Genomic DNA, 20,944 nt, shown 5'->3' on the forward strand with positions numbered 1-20,944 from the left:
ATAACAGAAAGTCCAAACGACCAATTTGGACCACAATAATCCGCGTTACGGTGATGAAAATTATTTTGAATTAAAATTGTTATTGTTAATGTTGTAGATAAAAAAGCCCTCCTGGATGTCGCACCCTTGTATATTGCTTTGCTTTCCTGGTACAATATCCCGCGCAGCAGTGGTGAATGTGGTTTTGAATGTAAATTTATTTGAAAAATGTTTATGAAAAAATCTTCAGTGAGTGGTTGCGGGTTTGGTCTAACTAACACTGCTCTTGCAGTGATGTATATGTTTTGGAATTTAAATTTTTATGGATAATGATAGAGACAACAATGCCGAACAACCAAAGTGGACCACAATATTTCAAATTACGGTTATGAAAATGGTTTTGAATTAAAATTTTTAAGGTTTAAATTTCTGTCTGGATTTTTCGCGTTCCTATTGCCACCTCTCACCTGAATATAGTCGAAGTAATTATCGATCAAAGTGTGCATTCCATAGATTCCTTCAGATTTATTTACATTGCGATTGCCAATTTAATTAGAAATTGAACCCGTGTTTATTCAATTGGCATATCTGTCGGAATAATATGGATTCGTGGTAGTAGTAGGTCCAAGTCCAAGTATTTTTCTCGTTATTGTTTTCCGCAGTTCCCAGCTTTGCAGCTGTCTCCTGGGCGTTTCGATTAGTTATGTTGCAGGAAGATTAGTTGATCACGTTTTACAGATTAAAAGAGTCATGGCATAATTATACTGGACAGGGAATAAGGGGATAGGGATAGGTTCGTAGTCCCAAAGATTTTTTAACAGTGCATTATTTGTTTTATCAAATATAAGGGAAAATTTTTCTAGAGCAGATTTTAGTTTCGCTAGAAAGTGGTAGTAATACATCTCCTTGGAACATGCCATTTATAATTTAGTGTGATAGAAAGATATTTCAAACGGCATAAACAATATTGACGGTCGTCAAGGGGACAGTAAGCGAAACACGATAAAATTGAACATTTATTGGATGTTTATTTCTAAATTAAGTGTAAATCAGATAGAAAAGGAAATGGTACTGCAGGAATAAGAAAGTGCAATTCTTTTTCTTTCAAATGACATGTGGCTTAGTTTAATGTGACTATTAACACTAAATTTAATATGCAAAAACAAATACGTTTGTAGGCATTAAAAATTTAATTTACATGTATTTCTTATGGAATTGACTCATGGGACATTACCTGCCCGAAATTTTTCTCTATTAGTGCGATGAAGTGTACGGTATTTATAGTAAATCCATCCTTAGCCAACACAAACAAACTGAATGGTTTACCATGTGATAAAACGTGTAACGTAAAATTGTGTGTATGTGAAAAACAAAGTTTTCCAATATTTGGAACATGCCATTTATAATTTAGTGTGATATAAAGATGATTAAAACGGCATAAACAGTATTGATGGTCGTCAAGGGGACAGTAAGCAAAAAACGCTCAAATTGAACCTTGTTTGGATTTTTATTTATAAATTCAGTGTAAATAAGGTATAAAACGAAATGGAACTGCAGGAATAAGAAAGTGCAATTCTTTTTCTTTCAAATGATACGTGGCTTGACTTAATGAGACCATTATCAGTAATCATAATACCGAAAAGCAAAGACGTCTGAAGGCAATAAACATTAAAATTACATTTATTTCTTATTTAAATGACTCATGGCACATTCCAAGGATTCGTGAGCGCAAGAAGGTCAATGAGAAACCAATGAACACCTCTTTACTGGAAAACTTTCATAACTCCTAATCCCCGTGACGTAATATCAGGTGTAGGATAACGAAAATGATATTTATATATGCTAATAACATGTTATACGAATAGAAGTTAAGTTTCTTTCAACGTCCTTGATTACTCAGAAAAAGTTAAAATATGGAAAAAAGTGTGGACACTACTCATTTGTTTCCCGCGACTGTCTCACTTTTTACTGTATTACTCTCAAAATATGGATGTCATAGGGGTGACCTCAGTTAGATATGATAGTAAATAAATGGGACCATATAATACCGTCATCTTCAAACCCGCTGAAACACCCTCAAAAATTAAATCATGCATATAAGTCTCCTTTTCGGGTACTTATCGTCACTATTCCGCAGCTTTTCCAACCCCTACCACTCATCGCCACGGAAATGATGTTCACGATTGGTGATCACTGGCAGTGGAAACCTATTTATCCCAATACACCTCCAAAAAAATTGAATTTTGTATTTGGAAGTCTACTTTTTGGGTACTTATTGTCACAATTCCACCGCTGATCCCTACCCTCACGACTCATCCCTACGGAATTCATGTGAACGACTAGTGACAACTAGCAGTACACCCATATAAACCCCAGGCATCCCCCTGAAACCCCTCAAAAATGTAATATGCGACATTAACTCTCCATTTTGGGACTTTCTGACCGATATAACGCCGTACTGCCCGTCCCCTCATAGCCCTAGATTTGGAATATTTGCTAATGGCGGGCCACCGTAAACCATACGGGATAAAACCTGAAAACCCCCGATCACATTCTGGAACCTCCCAGAAAAATTAAATTTTTTAAAGTCGGCTTTCCGGGTAGTTTTCGTCACCATTCAGCCCGTGTTCCCCAACCCTATGAGTTATTAAAACCCCCGACAACCCCTTGAAACTTCCCTAAATATTATTTTCTGAAAGGTCACCTATTTGGGTATTTATCGTCAGAATTCCGCCACTGTTCCGGATCCCTACGACTATCGGCACGGAATTAATGAGATCAATTTGTGACCCCTGGTTGAAAACAAATATGACACCCACAGTATTTTTTTTAAACCTCCCCAATTACACAAACCTAAAAATTGAAATTTGTCATTAGGTTTTCTTTTATGGGTACTGGTCGCCGCAATTACGTCGCATTGCCCAACCCTTTTCAATCACCACTACAGAATCAATGTGGATTATCGTTGACCTCATGAATCACACACATTAAAACACCTGCATCCAACTGGAGCCCCCCTCGGAGGAGGAGACCCGTAATGGGGGCTAAGTGGAGCAGCAGCGGGGGGGGCTCCTCACCACCGAGGCGGCGAAGCCGCCCTTCAACTAACTGGCGAAGCTAGGGGGCGTAAGTAACCCTTTGGCGGCGATGCCGCCCTTTACTAGAAACGGTAAAGCCGACCCAAGGAACAAGCGGCGCAGCCGCTGGTGGCTTCCTCCACCCCCTTTTCAGTTCTGAACTATTCTGAACATTCACTGCCCTCTAGGCGGCAAAGCCAACCCCTGTAGAGGAATGGCAAAGTCGATGCCTCTCCGAGGACTGAGGGGAGTACCCCTGGGGGGGGCATACTCTTCCCCTTGGCGGCGAAGCCACCGCTTAACGAGGAACGGCAAAGCTATTCCGAGGAATGAGAGCGGCAGCCGCGGTAGGACTCCCTTAATCGTGGCGCGTGGCGCCCCCAACAAGGAATGACCACGCTGTGTTGAGGTCTGTGTATTGTAGCTCTAGGGGACTCCCTTGTCCCTGGGCAGCGAAGCTATCCCTGAAACGAGGATCGGCGAAGCCGCGGTACAACCGCGGGTAGCGACTCTCCCCTCCCACCGACCGCGGCAGGGAACGGCGCAGCGGCTCGGGGAGGCGACCGACCAAGCTGGCCGCGAAGTGGGTTCGAGCCCTAGAGTCCCCGGAGACTTAGTGGGCAGACGTTCGATGAACAGCAAAGCTGTTACGAGGAGTTAACCGGGAATGGCGGTCGTGACGCATCCAAGGGTCCGCTTCCCTCCCCTCTGTACAAGCACTTCGCGGTCAGATTACTCTTATAAAGTTCTTCAAACACCCACAAAATTAGACGGCGACGGCCGTTACGAGGACTAACTGGCGTAGGCGCGGGGGCGTCAGTAAGCCTCGGGCGGCAGAGCCGCCCTTTACTATATACTGTGAAGCCGCCCATTGAACTTTCAGGCTTCTAACACCCCTGGGCGGTGAAGCCGCACCTTAACGAATAACGGCGAAACAGTTACGAGTTTGAAGCGGGGTACCCCCGGGGGGCACACTTAACCTGACCTTAACCTCGTTGAGAGGCGACAAAGCCGCCTCTCAACGAGGAACTACGACGCCGTCGCCGACGCCGACTTTGCCGACGATGCTGGTGGTAGAGCAGCCAAGTGTCCGCTTCTCTACCCCCTGGCCGGCAAAGCCGGCCCATATCACTTTTTGGTCAGAATTTTCTAATAGAAATTCTTTGGACAACCACATTCTAAGACAGCGAAGCCGAATCAGGGGATTCTAAGTTAAAGATGGAAGCTGACCTTACGACCGATTTCTTATGAAGTTTGCATTTCCAAAAAATTATGCATTCCATTTCGGAAAAAAGTGAACTTGGCCGCGGGGTCCTCCCATCCCCTCTGGTCACTGGATTAATAAGAGCGGAGCATCTAGGAACGGCGAAGCCGTTACGTGAAGTTCACTGGCGACGACGAACGTGGCGGGTGCTATCTTTCCCATTGGCCGCTGAAGCCGACACCTAGAACTATATGGACTGAGCTACGAGGAACATCAAACCGTTCCGAGGAATGTGCTTGAGAAGGTGAGTGCGGTGTGCGCTATCCTTCCTCACTAGACGGCGAAGACGGCCCCGAGGACTTTGTGCACAAAGCTTCGAGGAACGACAAAGCCGTTCCGAAGAATATGCCGGCGAAGCAGACCGTAGCGTAGAAGAGGGTTCGTTTTCCTCCCCTCCCCCCATTCCCGAACCCGGTAATTTTGGGAACGGAGCTTCCAATGGGTGTTTCTGCGAAGCCAGCAGAAAATCCGTCTGTGAATACATTTTATGGAAAAATATAATACGTTTCATTGCCCTTGACGTAGTTTCGTGGGTTGAATAATGAAAATGATTACTATATATACTGTCAATGTCATCAACTGATTTCTGGCAACAGATTGTTTTCATACCCTCCTGTTAAAGAGATAAATGTTAAACAATGCCAAAAATCACATAATTTCGATTTATAAAAGATTCACAAAACATATATAGTACTTTCGGCGAACGAGTCCTTACGAAGGTGGCTACAACGGGTGCTACCATTTTCCCTGGGCGGAAAATGGATGTTTAGGACTTAGTGCACAGAGCTTCGACGCATAACGAGGCCATTACGAAGATTGCGACGCCGAAGACGATCGTGGCGTAGCCGAGGGTTCGTTTTCGTTCACCATTTGCGGTCAGATGATTGGAATAAAAAATTCTCTAGACACAAAAAAATAGACGGCGAAGCCGGATTCGGGGGTGCTAAGGGGGCGGAGCCCCCTAGCGAGCTACAGCGAGTCCCTTAATTATACAGCCGGATGTGTGACATACTCACTCACTCATGGATACAAATTCACAGCCAAAACTGTGATAGATGTGGAAATTTGACTTATTGGACGTAAAAGTAAAAAAAAATTCATCGGGAGGAAAAATCTGAAAACTCGAAAAAGTCGATTAGTTTTCGAGATATATCGACTTGAATTAACATGGGAGCCTTATGAGACTAAAACTTTTTCGCTTTTATTTCGTATTTTGAAACGTCGTCGGAACATGATATTCAATGGACGTAAACTAGATTTTTTGATTGATTTTTTGGTATGGTTGTCATAACGGTGTATTTATATTTACTATTTTTTATCATTTTTTTTTAAATTTCCAATGCTTTTCTTACGGGACTAACTTTGGAATTTTTTTTGACCAACTTGCAATAATCGTAGGACAAATTCCTTGAAACGCAAGATACTAGATTTTTTGCTTGATTTTTTGGCTATCTTGGAATATTCACAAGTCGAAAGAATTCCGAGGAATAAACGATTTTCGATTTTCCATTGTCGAGGAGACGAATATTAAATTTCGGATTTCGGCTTTGAGACTTCGGCATATGAAAATTTGGAATCTCCGTGAAAACCCTTAGAGGGTACTCCGTACCCTCACGCCCCACCCTGTTTTTCCGATAACCCTCTTGGTTAATTCATAATAAAATTCCGAAAAATATCCTGCACGTGAGAAAATCATTGTCGCCATTTTTTTGTGAAGCACACGATCTTGAATAACTTGGCAACCGTTCAAGTTAGAGGAATGAAATTTTCAGATTTATACTATTATCAAAAAAGACAACTTTTGAAATGATAACCATTCCACTCGATCTATTCATGTGAGAGTTATATCGATACCAATCTCCTTGGATACGCTTTCTTCGCTAATAACTTTCTCGTTATTCGAAGTATGAATACGAAATTCAAATGTAATACTAAAGTTGACGTGCTTAATCTGCCAAAAGTTAAATCAAGCGGATCGAATTATTATAAGCGAAGTTATAATCGATCATAGGGTGCATTCGATATATGTCTTTTTCAGACTTGTTTACATAGTTACGGGGATAAAATTTTTAATTATTTGCTTGGACAGCAACGTACTATACATACATGTAAAATATTTTTTTGAGTAATGATTCCTTTGGAAGATATATCGAAATGAAATAATTTCGATAGGTCTAATTTTCTCCTTTGTTATTGACCGTAGATGTCCGAAATTTTTAGGATAGTACGTGATTGGTGATATAAGATTTCTGTGATATTTTGGTCTCCATGGCAACCATAGTTTCAACTTTATGCCGAAATATATTTTCAATGTAAAGTAAATGGGGATATATCAAAATCGTTTTATACAAATATCCTCACAAGCACACGATCTTGAATAACTTGGCAACCGTTCAAGTTAGACAAACGAAATTTTCAGGGTAATACTAATATCAAAAAGGACAACTTTTGCAATGATAACCAATTCTCTCGATAGATTAATGTGTGAGTTATATCGATACCAATCTCCTTGGATACGCTTTCTTCGCTAATAACTATTTTGTTATTCAAGATATGAAATCGTAATTCAAATGCAATACCAAAGTTGACGTGCTCAATCTGGCAAAAGTTAAATCAGGCGGATCGAATTATTAGAAGCGAAGTTATAATCGATCCAAGGGTGCATTCGATACATGTCTTTTTCAGACTTGTTTACATAGTTACGGGGATAAAATTTTTAATTTTTTACTTAGACAGCAACGTACTATACGTACATGTAACATATTTTGATGAGTAATGATTCACAATGAAGATATATCGAAATGAAATAATATCGATATGCCTCATTTTCTCCTTTGTTATTGAATGTAGATGTCTGAAATTTTTAGGATCGTACGTGATTGGTGATATAAGATTTCTGTTATCTTTTGGTCTCCGTGGAAAACCATAGTTTTAACTTTATGGCGAAATATATTTTCAATGTTAAGTAAATGGGGATATATCGATATCGTTTTATACAAGTTTCCTCTTTTGCGAGATTAATAAAAATATAAGGACATGATCCTTACCATACAGGTCACATTTACCAATGATGAACATCCCGCTCTACCCGTTTTCCAACAAGAAAAATCGAATCTAAAATGCTGGAATTCGATTTGTCGCTTACATATTTTTTTATTTAATTATGAAAGGGACTTAAACTCTTACCGGTAGATAAAGAAAGGTACAAAACAAGATAAAAGTTTCAATAAACTAATGCAGTCGTTATAGTTGACGTTGTGTTCGATAAAATTGTGTACTGTAGAGATTCCTTTTGCAGATCTTTTACTATAGTTGCTGGGATAAGACTTTTAACGGTATGCTAGAAGGTAACTTACGATTCATACATATAAAATATTTTGCAGAAGTACATCCCCTCTTCAAGATATGTCGATATGAAATTATATCGATAAGTGTCATTTTCTCCTAGCATATAAACCGTACCTACCCCATATTTTTGTCTTTTAGTACGGTATTTATATTTAGGCCATCTTCAGCCAACAGAAACAAAACTGGATGGTTTACTCACGCGATAAAAGATGTCACGTAAAATTGTTTCGTTGTAAAAAACACGGTTTTCCCATATTTAAGCCACGAACAGAGATACTTTGATCTTATTTATTGTCATTGCGATTGCCAATCTAATCAGAAATTGAACCCGTATGTATTCATTTGGCACATCTGTCGGAATAATAGGGATTCGTGGCAGTAATACATCTCCTTGGAACATGCTATTTATATCTTAGTGTGATGGGAAAATATTTCAAACGGCATAAACAATATTGACGGTCGTCAAGGGAAAGGTAAGCGAAACACGCTAAACTTGAACCTTTTTTGGATGTTTATTTCTAAATTCAGTGTAAATCAGGTATAAAACGAAATGGATCTGCAGCATTAAGAAGGTGCAATTCTTTTCCTTTCGAATGATATATGGCTTAACTTAATGTGACCATTTCCACTAATTTTAATGTGCAAATACAAATACGTCTGCAGGCATTAAAAATTTGATTTACATGTAATTCTTATGGAAATGACTCATGGCACATTCCAGGGACTCATGAGCCCAAGAAGCTCAATATGAAACCAATCAACTCTTCTTAATCATAACTCCCGATCCCCGTTACGTAATATCAGGTGAAGGATAACGAAAATGATATTTCCTCATAACATGTTCTACGAAATGAAGTTAACAGTTTCTTACAGCGTCGTTGATTACTCAGAAAAAATTAAAATATTCCGATACTCAGAAAATTACGATTTACAAAGGATTAACACAACATTTCGTGAAACTATTCCTGACCAAGCGTTCGATTTTTACCATCGAGCGGGAGTGAAAGTGACTTTGTATCAACGATATAACTCTTCGCGGGGAGTTTAATTAACTTAATTCAAATAAAGTAGTTAAATAACACACTCATTTAAATGAAATGTGCACTCTATTGTCGTTCCGACCAGAATAACAGCCTATTTATGTCACCAAGTTATAGCCAACGTTTCGAATTATTTTAAATAATAATCAGGGCTGTGAATAAGATTAATAGATACACAGCAGGTATTTCTCCCTTATATCTGTTTTATTTATTTAGGTTAAGGACTGAAACTCTAGTTGGTAGATAAAAATAAGGTACAAAACGAGATAAAAGTTAAAGAAAAGTAATGCAGCAGTTCAAGTTGAAGTTTTAATCGAAAAAATTGTGCGTTTTATTCATCGCTTTTGCAGACATGTTACTGTATTTGCTGCGATAAGGCTTTTAATGGTATGATTGAAGGCAAGGTAGTATTCATACAAATTAAGTATTTAGCAGAACTACATCCTGTTATCAAGATGTATCGATATGAAGTTATATCAGTCGGTGTCCTTTTCTCCTACCATATAAACCGTACCTGACCGAAATTTTTGTCTATTACTGCGATGAAATGTACGATATTTATAGTAATTCAATCTCTAGCCAACACAAATAAACTGGATGTTATACCGCACGCGATAAAACATGCCACGTAAAATTGTGTCTATGTGAAAAACAAAGTTTTCCAATATCTAAGCCACAAACAGACATACTTTGGTCTTATTTATTGTCATTGCGATTGCCAATCTAATTAGAAATTGAACCCGTATGTATTCAATTGGCACATCTGTCGGAATAATAGGGATTCGTGGTAGTAATATATTTCCTTGGGACATGCCATTTATAATTTTGTGTGATAGAAAGATATTTCAAACGGCATAAACAATATTGACGGTCGTCAAGGGGACAGTAAGCGAAACACGCTAAACTTGAACCTTTTTTGGATGTTTATTTCTAAATTCAGTGTAAATCAGGTATAAAACGAAATGGATCTGCAGCATTAAGAAGGTGCAATTCTTTTCCTTTCGAATGATATGTGGCTTAACTTAATGTGACCATTTCCACTAATTTTAATGTGCAAACACAAAAACGTCTGCAGGCATTAAAAATTTGATTTACATGTATTTCTTATGGAAATGACTCATGGCACATTCCAGGGACTCATGAGCCCAAAAAGCTCAATAAGAAACCAATCAACTCTTCTTAATCATAACTCCCGATCCCCGTTACGTAATATCAGGTGAAGGATAACGAAAATGATATTTCCTCATAACATGTTCTACGAAATGAAGTTAACAGTTTCTTTCAACGTCGTTGATTACTCAGAAAAAATTAAAATATTCCGAAAATCACAGAAAATTACGATTTACAAAGGATTAACACAAGATTTCCTGAACTTATTCCTGGCTATATAGTTAAAACTCTTCAATTATATACAACTATGCATATGATTTTAGGAAAGGCAATCGTTTCAGAAATATTTCATTCGATATATCCGCGAAAAAATAAAAATGGTGGACACTACTCATTTGTTTCCCGGGAATGTCTTACTTTTTACTGTATTACTCTCAAAATATGAATGCCATATGGGCATCCTCTCTTACATATGATAGTAAATAAATGTGACCATATATCTTCGAACCCCGGAAACACCAACAAAAATTAAATCATGCATATATGTCTCCTTTTCGGGTACTTTTCGTTACAATTACCCCAATTTTCCAACCCCTACCATGTCACGGAAATTATGTGGACGATCGGTGACCCCGTTTCCCCAATACACCCCGAAAAAAGTTGAATTTTTCATTTTGAAGTCTACTTTTAGGGTACTTTTCGTCACAATTTCACCGCTGATCCCTACCCCCACGAATCATCCCTACGGAGGTCACGTGAAATACTGGTGACCGCAAGCAGTACACCCATATAAACCCCAGGTATCCCCCTGAAACTCTGAAAAATGTAAAATGTGACATTAACTCTCCTTTTTGGGACTTTCTGGCCGACATTACGCCGCACTGCCCGTCCCGTCACAGCTCTAGATATGGAATATTTGCCAATAAAGGGCCACCGTAAACCATACGGGAAAAAAACCTGAAAACCCTCGATGACCTCCTGGAACCCCCCAGGAAATTTTAATTTTTTAAGGTCGCCTTTACGGGTAGTTTTCCTCACCATTCATCAGTGTTCCCTAAACCTACGAGTTATTAAAACCCCCGACAACCCCGTTAAACTTCCCAAAAAATAATTTTAGTAAAGGTCGCCTATTTGGGTATTTATCTCCAGAATTCCGCCACTGTTCCGGATCCCTACGGCTATCGGCACGGAATTTATGAGATCGATTTATTACCACTGGTTGACCACAAATATGAAACCCCCGGTATTTTGTTGAAACCTCCCCTTAAAAATTAAAATTTCCAAATAGGTTTTTCTTTGATGGGTACTTGTCGCCGCCACTACGCCACATTGCCCTACCTTTTCCAATCATCGCAACAGAATTAATGTGGATTTTTGTTATCCGCACGTATAACACACATTAAAACCCCTACATTCCTCTGGAGCCCCTGTCGGAGGAGGAGACCCGTCTAACCACCGAGGAGGCGAAGCCGCCCCTCAACCATTACTAATAGATTTGACTTGACGAGGTCGGTCGTAGGGGAGAGTCGCTACCCGCGGTTGCGCCGCGGCTTCGCTGAATCTCGTTTCGAAATATGCAAAAGTAAAAACGTCTGCAGGTATTAAAAAGTAGCTTTATCTGCATTTCTTATGGAAACGACTCCGGACCCTTTCCAGGGCCTCATAGGCCCAAGAAGGTCAATGAGAAACCAGTGAACTCTTCTTTACTGGGTTCCATTTTGGCGAATCTAGGCAAAAGAAAGATAAGATCAAAAGCTATACTGTACAGGGAAAGATATGAATGCAAATATGTACTGCTATGAATGCCAGTGGCGCAGCGAGGGGGAGAGGTTATGTGGGATAGGTTCAAGGCTCTAAATAAGTTAAATATATTTTACTTACTTGGGTTAATATAACTTTCGGAATAGTGCTAGAATTAATAAAAATATCCCTCACAAAGCCGTAAAAATCACCATTTTGAGCCTTTTACCTTAATTTTTTTCCGGCGGAAGGCCTCCGCACCTCCCGCTTACCCTGGTGGTAATGCAATATACCTCCAAACCCCCCAGTATTAGTTGTGCCTGAAACGCCTCCTAGCCTTATTTCGTAGCTGCGCCCCTGCCAGCAATCATGCGGTTAATGAATATGGCGAATCTCGGCAGATGAAAGATCAGATCGACAGCTATAGTAAACAAGGAAAGATACGAATGCAAGCATGTACTGTTTTCAATACATTCTCAAAATATATACTTAAGGGATCTTAGGGGAGTTTTAATAACTCAATTAAAATAAAAGAGTTGAATAACACACTGAATTCAATGCAATTTGCACTCTATTGTTGTTCCGTCCCGAATAACTGTTTATTTATTTTTATTTATTTATTTATTTATGCAACGCCTTACTTCATAGCAACAATGCAAAATGACCAATCTGGAAAGCGTAAGCGGTGGTGAAAGGTACCCTCCGTGCACTCATGCGTAGGAGTTAGGGAAGAGTGTTTGGGGTACAGGAATCCCGGAGACTGAACCGATTATCAATGGAGCCACAGGAAACGTATGGTGTTCTTTGTTGACGGTACCTCTACGCTCAGGCAAGCGATCGATTTCAACCATGGAGTGGAAGTGAAAGCGACTTTGATGTAGCGATGTAACTTTTCGAGGTGAGTTTAAATAACTTAATTCAACTAAAGTAGGTAAATAACACACTGATTTCAATGCAATATGCACTCTTTTGTTTCAACCAGAATAACTGCCTATTTATTTCACGCATTATTACATAACAGAAAGCCTAAGCGACCAATTTCGACCACAATATTTCGCGCTGCGGCGATGAAAATGGTTTGAATTAAAATTATTATTGTTAATATTGTAGAAAAATAACCCTCCTGGTTGTCGCACCCATGTACTTTGCTTTACCTTCCTGGCACAATCTCTCGCGTAGCAGTGATGAATGTTGTTTTGAATGTAAATTTATGCGGAAAATGTTTGTGAAAAATCTTTAGTTAGTGGTTATGGGTGTCATCTAACCCTGATTTTCCTTAATGTTGCCCTCTCTCGCGTAACAGTAATGAACATGTTTTGGAATTTAAATTTTTATGGATAATAATAGTGAAAATACCTTGCGCAACTGGTTGTTACTAAAGTCTAACGCTGATTTGCGTTCGTGAAGCCATGCATCCCGTAAGAAATAAAAACATATTTTAGAATACCTATTTTTATTTATAATGTTAATGAAAATAACTTACATGCCTGGTGATAGTTTTTTTTGTCTCGATTAGTCGCGTTCCTATTGCCATGTCTCGCATAACGTAGAAGAAAAAGTTTTAGAATTGCTAATTTTAAAGATGTCAGAAAACATTAAACTTACAGGTCTGGTGATATTTCTGTTTCACTTTATTCCGCGTTCCTATAGCCAAATAGTAGGCTGCATAATCAAATACATCTGTGGAAGTTAATCTGTCATGGAAATGGAATTGAAGTTATTACGGCCTATAAAATTATGCCTTATGCAGATGCACGCAGCAGCGTTATTATTATTTCGACAAAAAATTAATTTACATAGCATCATTCAAACGCAGAATTTGTACTTTTTACAATACTTTGTGCTCCCTTCCTCGTATTTGTGACAGTAAGACGAAGTAAAGTAATACCTTATGCATTCCTAAAATGTTCTCCACTTAACATGAATAACAATTTCTTTCCGTCAACCTTTGTTCCAGTGAAAAGAATTAAACCATCTTTGAATTTTACTATTTTCCGAAAATACGCATGCTATTAATTTCATACTCCCGACCTTGGGATACTATACGGGTGGTTACAGTTTACTAGGAAAGTTAATGAATGTTTTCAGGCTCTCTTCAATTTACTTTACTCGTTTTTTAAGTAAGTCATTTCGAAAAGCTTTCGAATCGTACACATAACGGGAGAAAATGCAGTATTTCTCTATATTGTCATGTTTTGTCGCATTTTTGAGGTAAAAGAACACCAACATTTTCGGAATCACTGTACAGCTTTCATTAAATGAATAACTCTTATCACCTTCTATTTACGTATATTTGTATTTGGAATCTTGCGTTAAACCCGCATTTTAAATACAAACACTTAAGCCATACTTTACGTTCCAAGAACGGCAATTCCGTGTATGTACACTATGATCATTGTTTGGATAACTTACAATTTAACGTAACGCAGTATAATACTATCCAGACATTATTATAATTCACGAAATATTTCAATTCACGCATTTTGTACCGCGTACTACTATACGTCATTTCGGAGTGTGCTGGCGAAGCTGGCTGCGGCGGGCGCTTTACTTTCCCCTGGCCGGTAAAATTGGTCCCTGGGACTTAGTGGATAGACGTACGAGGAACGGCGTTCCGAGGAGTTCACCGTCGATGGCGGTCGTGGCACATCCAAGGGTCCGCTTCCCTCCCCTCTGCACAAGCACTTTTCGGTCACATTACTCGAATGAAAATTCTTCAAACACCCACAAAATTAGACGCCGACGGCCGTTACGAGGACTAACAGAGGTGGGCGCGGGGGGCGTCAGTAACCCCCGGGCGGCGAAGCCACCCTTTACTAGAAACTGCGAAGGCATCCGGAAGAAGAAGTGGCGCACCGGTGGGGGCTTCTACCCCCCCTGGGCGGCGAAGTCGCTTCTTAACGAATAACGGCGAAACAGTTACGATGACTAATCGGGGTACACCCGGGGGGGCACGCTCAACCCCCGGGTGTGGCGAAGCCCCCACTAAGTGAGGAACTGCGAACCCGTCCAGGGGAATGAGCGCGGCAGCCCCGGTTAGACTGCTTTAATCTCCGGGCGGCGTGGTGCCCACAATGAGGAATGCCGAAGCCGTCTAGAGGTCTAGGCAGCGCAGCTTTGGGGGATTCCTTACGAAGCGCAGCCGCGGTTAACGACTCTTCCCTCCGACTGACCGTGGCAGGGAACGGTGAAGCCGTTCGGGGAGGCGGCCGACCAAGCTGGCCGCGAAGTGGGTTCTTCAGGTTCGAGCCCTATATCCCCCGAGGACTTTGTGGACAGCGGTAGGAGAATGAGCGATAACGTTCCGAAGACTTTGCCGACGATGCCTGTGGTGAAGCAGCCAAGGGTCCGCTTCCCTACCCCCTGGCCGGCGAAGACGGTGCCTTTCAATTTTTGGTCATATTATTCGAATAAAAATTCTTCGGACAACCACCAACTAAGACGGCGAAGCCGAACAAGGGGATTCTATATTAAAAATTGACGCATATCGTACGACCGATCTCTTACAAAGCTTGCAGTTACATGAAAGTATGCATTACAGTTCGGAATAAGTCAACTTAGCCGCGCCCCTCCCCCTTCCGCTCTGATCAGCGGGGATTTGGGAGCGAAGGATCAGGAAACGGCGAAGCCGTTACTAGGAGTTCGCTGGCCACGACGGACGTGGCGGGTGCTAACCCTACCCAATGGCCGGCGGATCCGGTACCTAGAACTATATGGACAAGATACAAGGAACGGCGATCCGTTCCAAGGAGTGTGCTGGAGAAGGTGGGTCGGTGTGCGCTATCCTTCCTCACTGGACGGCGAATACGGCCCCGAGGACTTTGTGCACAGAGATTCGAGGAATGACAAAGCCGTTCCTAAGAAATTGCCGGTGAAGCAGACCGTAGCGTTGTAGAGGGTGCGTTTTCCTTACCCACGCTCTTCTCTAACCCGGTAATTTTGGGAACTGAGCTTCCAAGTGGTGTTTCTGCGAAGCCGGCAGATAATCCGTTTGTGAATACCTTTTACGGAAAAAAAGAATACGTTCCATTGCCCTCGATTATTTTCGTGGGTTGAATAATGAAAATGATTACCATACATGCTGGCAATATCTTCAACCGGATGTTGGCAACAGATTGTTTTAATCTCCCTTTGCTACAGAGATGTAAGTAGAACAATTCCAAAAATCACATAAATTTCGATAAATAAAAGATTCGGAAAACATATATCGTACTTTCGGCCGACCGAGTCCTTACGAAGGCGGCTCAAGCGGGAGCTAACGTTCCCCCTGGACGGAAAAGGGGTTTTTGAACTAAATGGAAAGAACTTCGACGAATCAAGAGGCCGTTGCGCAGATAGCGACGCCGAAACCGGCAGTGGCGTAGCCGAGGGTTGGCTCTCGTTCTTCATTCGCGGTGAGATTATTCGTAAAAAAAATTCACCAAACACACACGAAATTAGACGGCGAAGCCGGATCCGGGGGTTCTAAGGGGGCGGAGCCCCCTAGCGAGCTACAGCGAGTCCCGTATATATACAGCGGGATGTGTGACATACTCACTCACTCATGGATACAAATTCACAGCCAAAACTGTGATAGATGTGGACATTTGACTTATTGGACGTAAAAGTAAAAAAAAATTCATCGGGAGGAAAAATCTGAAAACTCGAAAAAGTCGATTAGTTTTCGAGATATATCGACTTGAATTAACATGGGAGCCTTATGGGACTAAAACTTTTTCGGTTTTATTTCGTATTTTGAAACGTGGTAGGAACATGATATTCAATGGACATAAACAAGATTTTTTGATTGATTTTTTGGTACGGTTGTCATAACGGTGTATTTATATTTACTATTTTTTATCATTTTTTTAAAAATTTCCAATGCTTTTCTTACGGGACTAACTTTGGAATTTTTTTTGACCAACTTACAATAATGGTAGGACAAATTCCTTGAAACGCAAGATACAAGATTTTTTGCTTGATTTTTCGGCTATCTTGGAATATTCACAAGTCGAAAGAATTCCGAGGAATAAACGATTTTCGATTTTCCATTGTCGAGGAGACGAATATTAAATTTCGGATTTCGGCTTTGAGACTTCGGCATATGAAAATTTGGAATCTCCGTGAAAACCCTTAGAGGGTACTCCGTACCCTCACGCCCTACCCTGTTTTTCCGATAACCCTCTTGGTTAATTCATAATAAAATTCCGAAAAATATCCTTCACGTGAGAAAATCATTGTCGCCATTTTTTTGTGAAGCACACGATCTTGAATAACTTGGCAACCGTTCAAGTTAGAGGAATGAAATTTTCAGGGTTATACTATTATCAAAAAGGGCAACTTTTGACATGATAACCAATCCTCTCGATCGATTCATGTGTGAGTTATATCGATACCAATCTCCTTAGTTACGCTTTCTTCGCTAATAACTATTTTGTTATTCATGGTATGAATACGAAATTCAAATATAATACTAAAATTGACGTGCTTAATCTGTCAAAAGTTAATTAAAGCGGATCGAATAATTAGAAGCGAAGTTATTATCGATCCAAGGGTGCATTCGATATATATCATTTTCAGACTTATTTACATAGTTACGGGGATAAAAATTTTAATAATTTGCTTGGACATCCACGTTCTATACTCACATGTGAAATATTTCGATGAGTAATGATTCATAATGAAGATATATCGAAATGAAATTATATCGATAGGTCTAAATTTCTCCTTTGTTATTGACCGTAGATGTCCGAAATTTTTAGGATAGTACGTAATTGGTGATATAAGAGTTCTGTTATATTTTGGTCTCCATGGCAACCATAGTTTCAACTTTATGCCGAAATATATTTTCAATGTAAAGTAAATGGGGATATATCTAAATCGTTTTATACAAGTTTCCTCACAAGCACACGATCTTGAATAACTTGGCAACCGTTCAAGTTAGATGAATGAAATTTTCAGGGTAATACTATTATCAAAAAGGACAACTTTTGCAATGATAACCAATTCTCTCGATAAATTAATGTGTGAGTTATATCGATACCAATCTCCTTGGATACGCTTTCTTCGCTAATAACTATTTTGTTATTCAAGATATGAAATCGTTATTCAAATGCAATACCAAAGTTGACGTGCTTAATCTGGAAAAAGTTAAATCATGCGGATCGAATAATTAGAAGCGAAGTTATAATCGATCCAAGGGTGCATTCGATACATGTCTTTTTCAGACTTGTTTACATAGTTACGGGGATAAAATTTTTAATTATTTGCTTGGACAGCAACGTACTATACGTACATGTAAAATATTTTGTTGAGTAATGATTCCTTTGGAAGATATATCGAAATGAAATAATTTCGATAGGACTAATTTTCTCCTTTGTTATTGACCGTAGATGTCCGAAATTTTTAGGATAGTACGTGATTGGTGATATAAGATTTCTGTTATATTTTGGTCTCCATGGCAACCATAGTTTCAACTTTATGCCGAAATATATTTTCAATGTAAAGTAAATGGGGATATATCTAAATCGTTTTATACAAGTTTCCTCACAAGCACACGATCTTGAATAACTTGGCAACCGTTCAAGTTAGATGAATGAAATTTTCAGGGTAATACTATAATCAAAAAGGACAACTTTTGCAATGATAACCATTCCACTCGATCGATTAATGTGTGAGTTATATCGATACCAATCTCCTTGGATACGCTTTCTTCGCTAATAACTTTTTTGTTATTCAAGATATGAAATCGTAATTCAAATGCAATACCAAAGTTGACGTGCTCCATCTGGAAAAAGTTAAATCATGCGGATCGAATAATTAGAAGCGAAGTTATAATCGATCCAAGGGTGCATTCGATACATGTCTTTTTCAGACTTGTTTACATAGTTACGGGGATACAATTTTTAATTATTTGCTTAGACAGCAACGTACTATACGTACATGTAACATATTTTGATGAGTAATGATTCATAATGAAGATATATCGAAATGAAATAATATCGATATGCCTCATTTTCTCCTTTGTTATTGAATGTAGATGTCTGAAATTTTTAGGATAGTACGTGATTGGTGATATAAGATTTCTGTTATCTTTTGGTCTCCGTGGAAAACCATAGTTTTAACTTTATGGCGAAATATATTTTCAATGTTAAGTAAATGGGGATATATCGATATCGTTTTATACGAGTTTCCTCTTTTGCGAGATTAATAAAAATATAAGTACATGATCCTTACCATAGAGGTCACATTTAGCAATGATGAACATCCCGCTCTACCCGTTTTCCAACAAGAAAAATCGAATCTAAAATGCTGGAATTCGATTTGTCGCTTACATATTTTTTTATTTAATTATGAAAGGGACTTAAACTCTTACTGGTAGATAAAGAATGGTACAAAACAAGATAAAAGTTTCAATAAACTAATGCAGTCGTTATAGTTGACGTTATGTTCGATAAAATTGTGTACTGTAGAGATTCCTTTTGCAGACCTTTTACTATAGTTGCTGGGATAAGACTTTTAACGGTATGCTAGAAGGTAACTTACGATTCATACATATAAAATATTTTGCAGAAGTACATACCCTTTTCAAGATATGTCGATATGAAATTATATCGATAAGTGTCATTTTCTCCTAGCATATTAACCGTACCTACCCCATATTTTCGTCTTTTAGTACGGTATTTATATTAAGGCCATCTTCAGCCAACAGAAACAAAACTGGATGGTTTACTCACGCGATAAAAGATGTCACGTAAAATTGTTTCGTTGTAAAAAAACACGGTTTTCCCATATTTAAACCACGAACAGAGATACTTTGGTCTTATTTATTGTCATTGCGATTGCCAATCTAATTAGAAATTGAACCCGTATGTATTCATTTGGCACATCTGTCGGAATAATAGGGATTCGTGGCAGTAATACATCTCCTTGGAACATGCTATTTATATCTTAGTGTGATGGGAAAATATTTCAAACGGCATAAACAATATTGACGGTCGTCAAGGGAAAGGTAAGCGAAACACGCTAAACTTGAACCTTTTTTGGATGTTTATTTCTAAATTCAGTGTAAATCAGGTATAAAACGAAATGGATCTGCAGCATTAAGAAGGTGCAATTCTTTTCCTTTCGAATGATATATGGTTTAACTTAATGTGACCATTTCCACTAATTTTAATGTGCAAATACAAATACGTCTGCAGGCATTAAAAATTTGATTTACATGTATTTCTTATGGAAATGACTCATGGCACATTCCAGGGACTCATAAGCCCAAGAAGCTCAATAAGAAACCAATCATTTCTTCTTAATCATAACTCCCGATCCCCGTTACGTAATATCAGGTGAAGGATAACGAAAATGATATTTCCTCATAACATGTTCTACGAAATGAAGTTAACAGTTTCTTACATCGTCGTTGATTACTCAGAAAAAATTAAAATATTCCGATACTCAAAAAATTACGATTTACAAAGGATTAACACAACATTTCGTGAAACTATTCCTGACCAAGCGTTCGATTTTTACCATCGAGCGGGAGTGAAAGTGACTTTGTATCAACGATATAACTCTTCGCGGGGAGTTTAATTAACTTAATTCAAATAAAGTAGTTAAATGACACACTCATTTAAATGAAATGTGCACTCTATTGTCGTTCCGACCAGAATAACAGCCTATTTATGTCACCAAGTTATAGCCAACGTTTCGAATTATTTTAAATAATAATCAGGGCTATGAATAAGATTAATAGATACACAGCAGGTATTTCTCCCTTATATCTGTTTTATTTATTTAGGTTAGGGACTGAAACTCTAGTTGGTAGATAAAAATAAGGTACAAAACGAGATAAAAGTTAAAGAAAAGTAATGCAGCAGTTACAGTTGAAGTTTTAATCGAAAAAATTGTGCGTTTTATACATCGCTTTTGCAGACCTGTTACTGTATTGGCTGCGATAAGGCTTTTAATGGTATGATTGAAGGCAAGGTAGTATTCATACATATTAAGTATTTTGCAGAACTACATCCTGTTATCAAGATGTATCGATATGAAGTTATATCAGTCGGTGACATTTTCTCCTACCATATAAACCGTACCTGACCGAAATTTTTGTCTATTAGTGCGATGAAATGTACGATATTTATAGTATTTCAATCTCTAGCCAACACAAATAAACTGGATGTTATACCGCACGCGATAAAACATGCCACGTAAAATTGTGTCTGCGTGAAAAACAAAGTTTTCCAATATATAAGCCACAAACAGACATACTTTGGTCTTATTTATTGTCATTGCGATTGCCAATCTAATTAGAAATTGAACCCGTATGTATTCAATTGGCACATCTGTCGGAATAATAGGGATTCGTGGTAGTAATATATTTCCTTGGAACATGCCATTTATAATTTTGT

This window comes from Ischnura elegans, chromosome 12 (genome assembly GCF_921293095.1).
Source record: "Ischnura elegans chromosome 12, ioIscEleg1.1, whole genome shotgun sequence".
Classification (NCBI taxonomy): domain Eukaryota; kingdom Metazoa; phylum Arthropoda; class Insecta; order Odonata; family Coenagrionidae; genus Ischnura; species Ischnura elegans.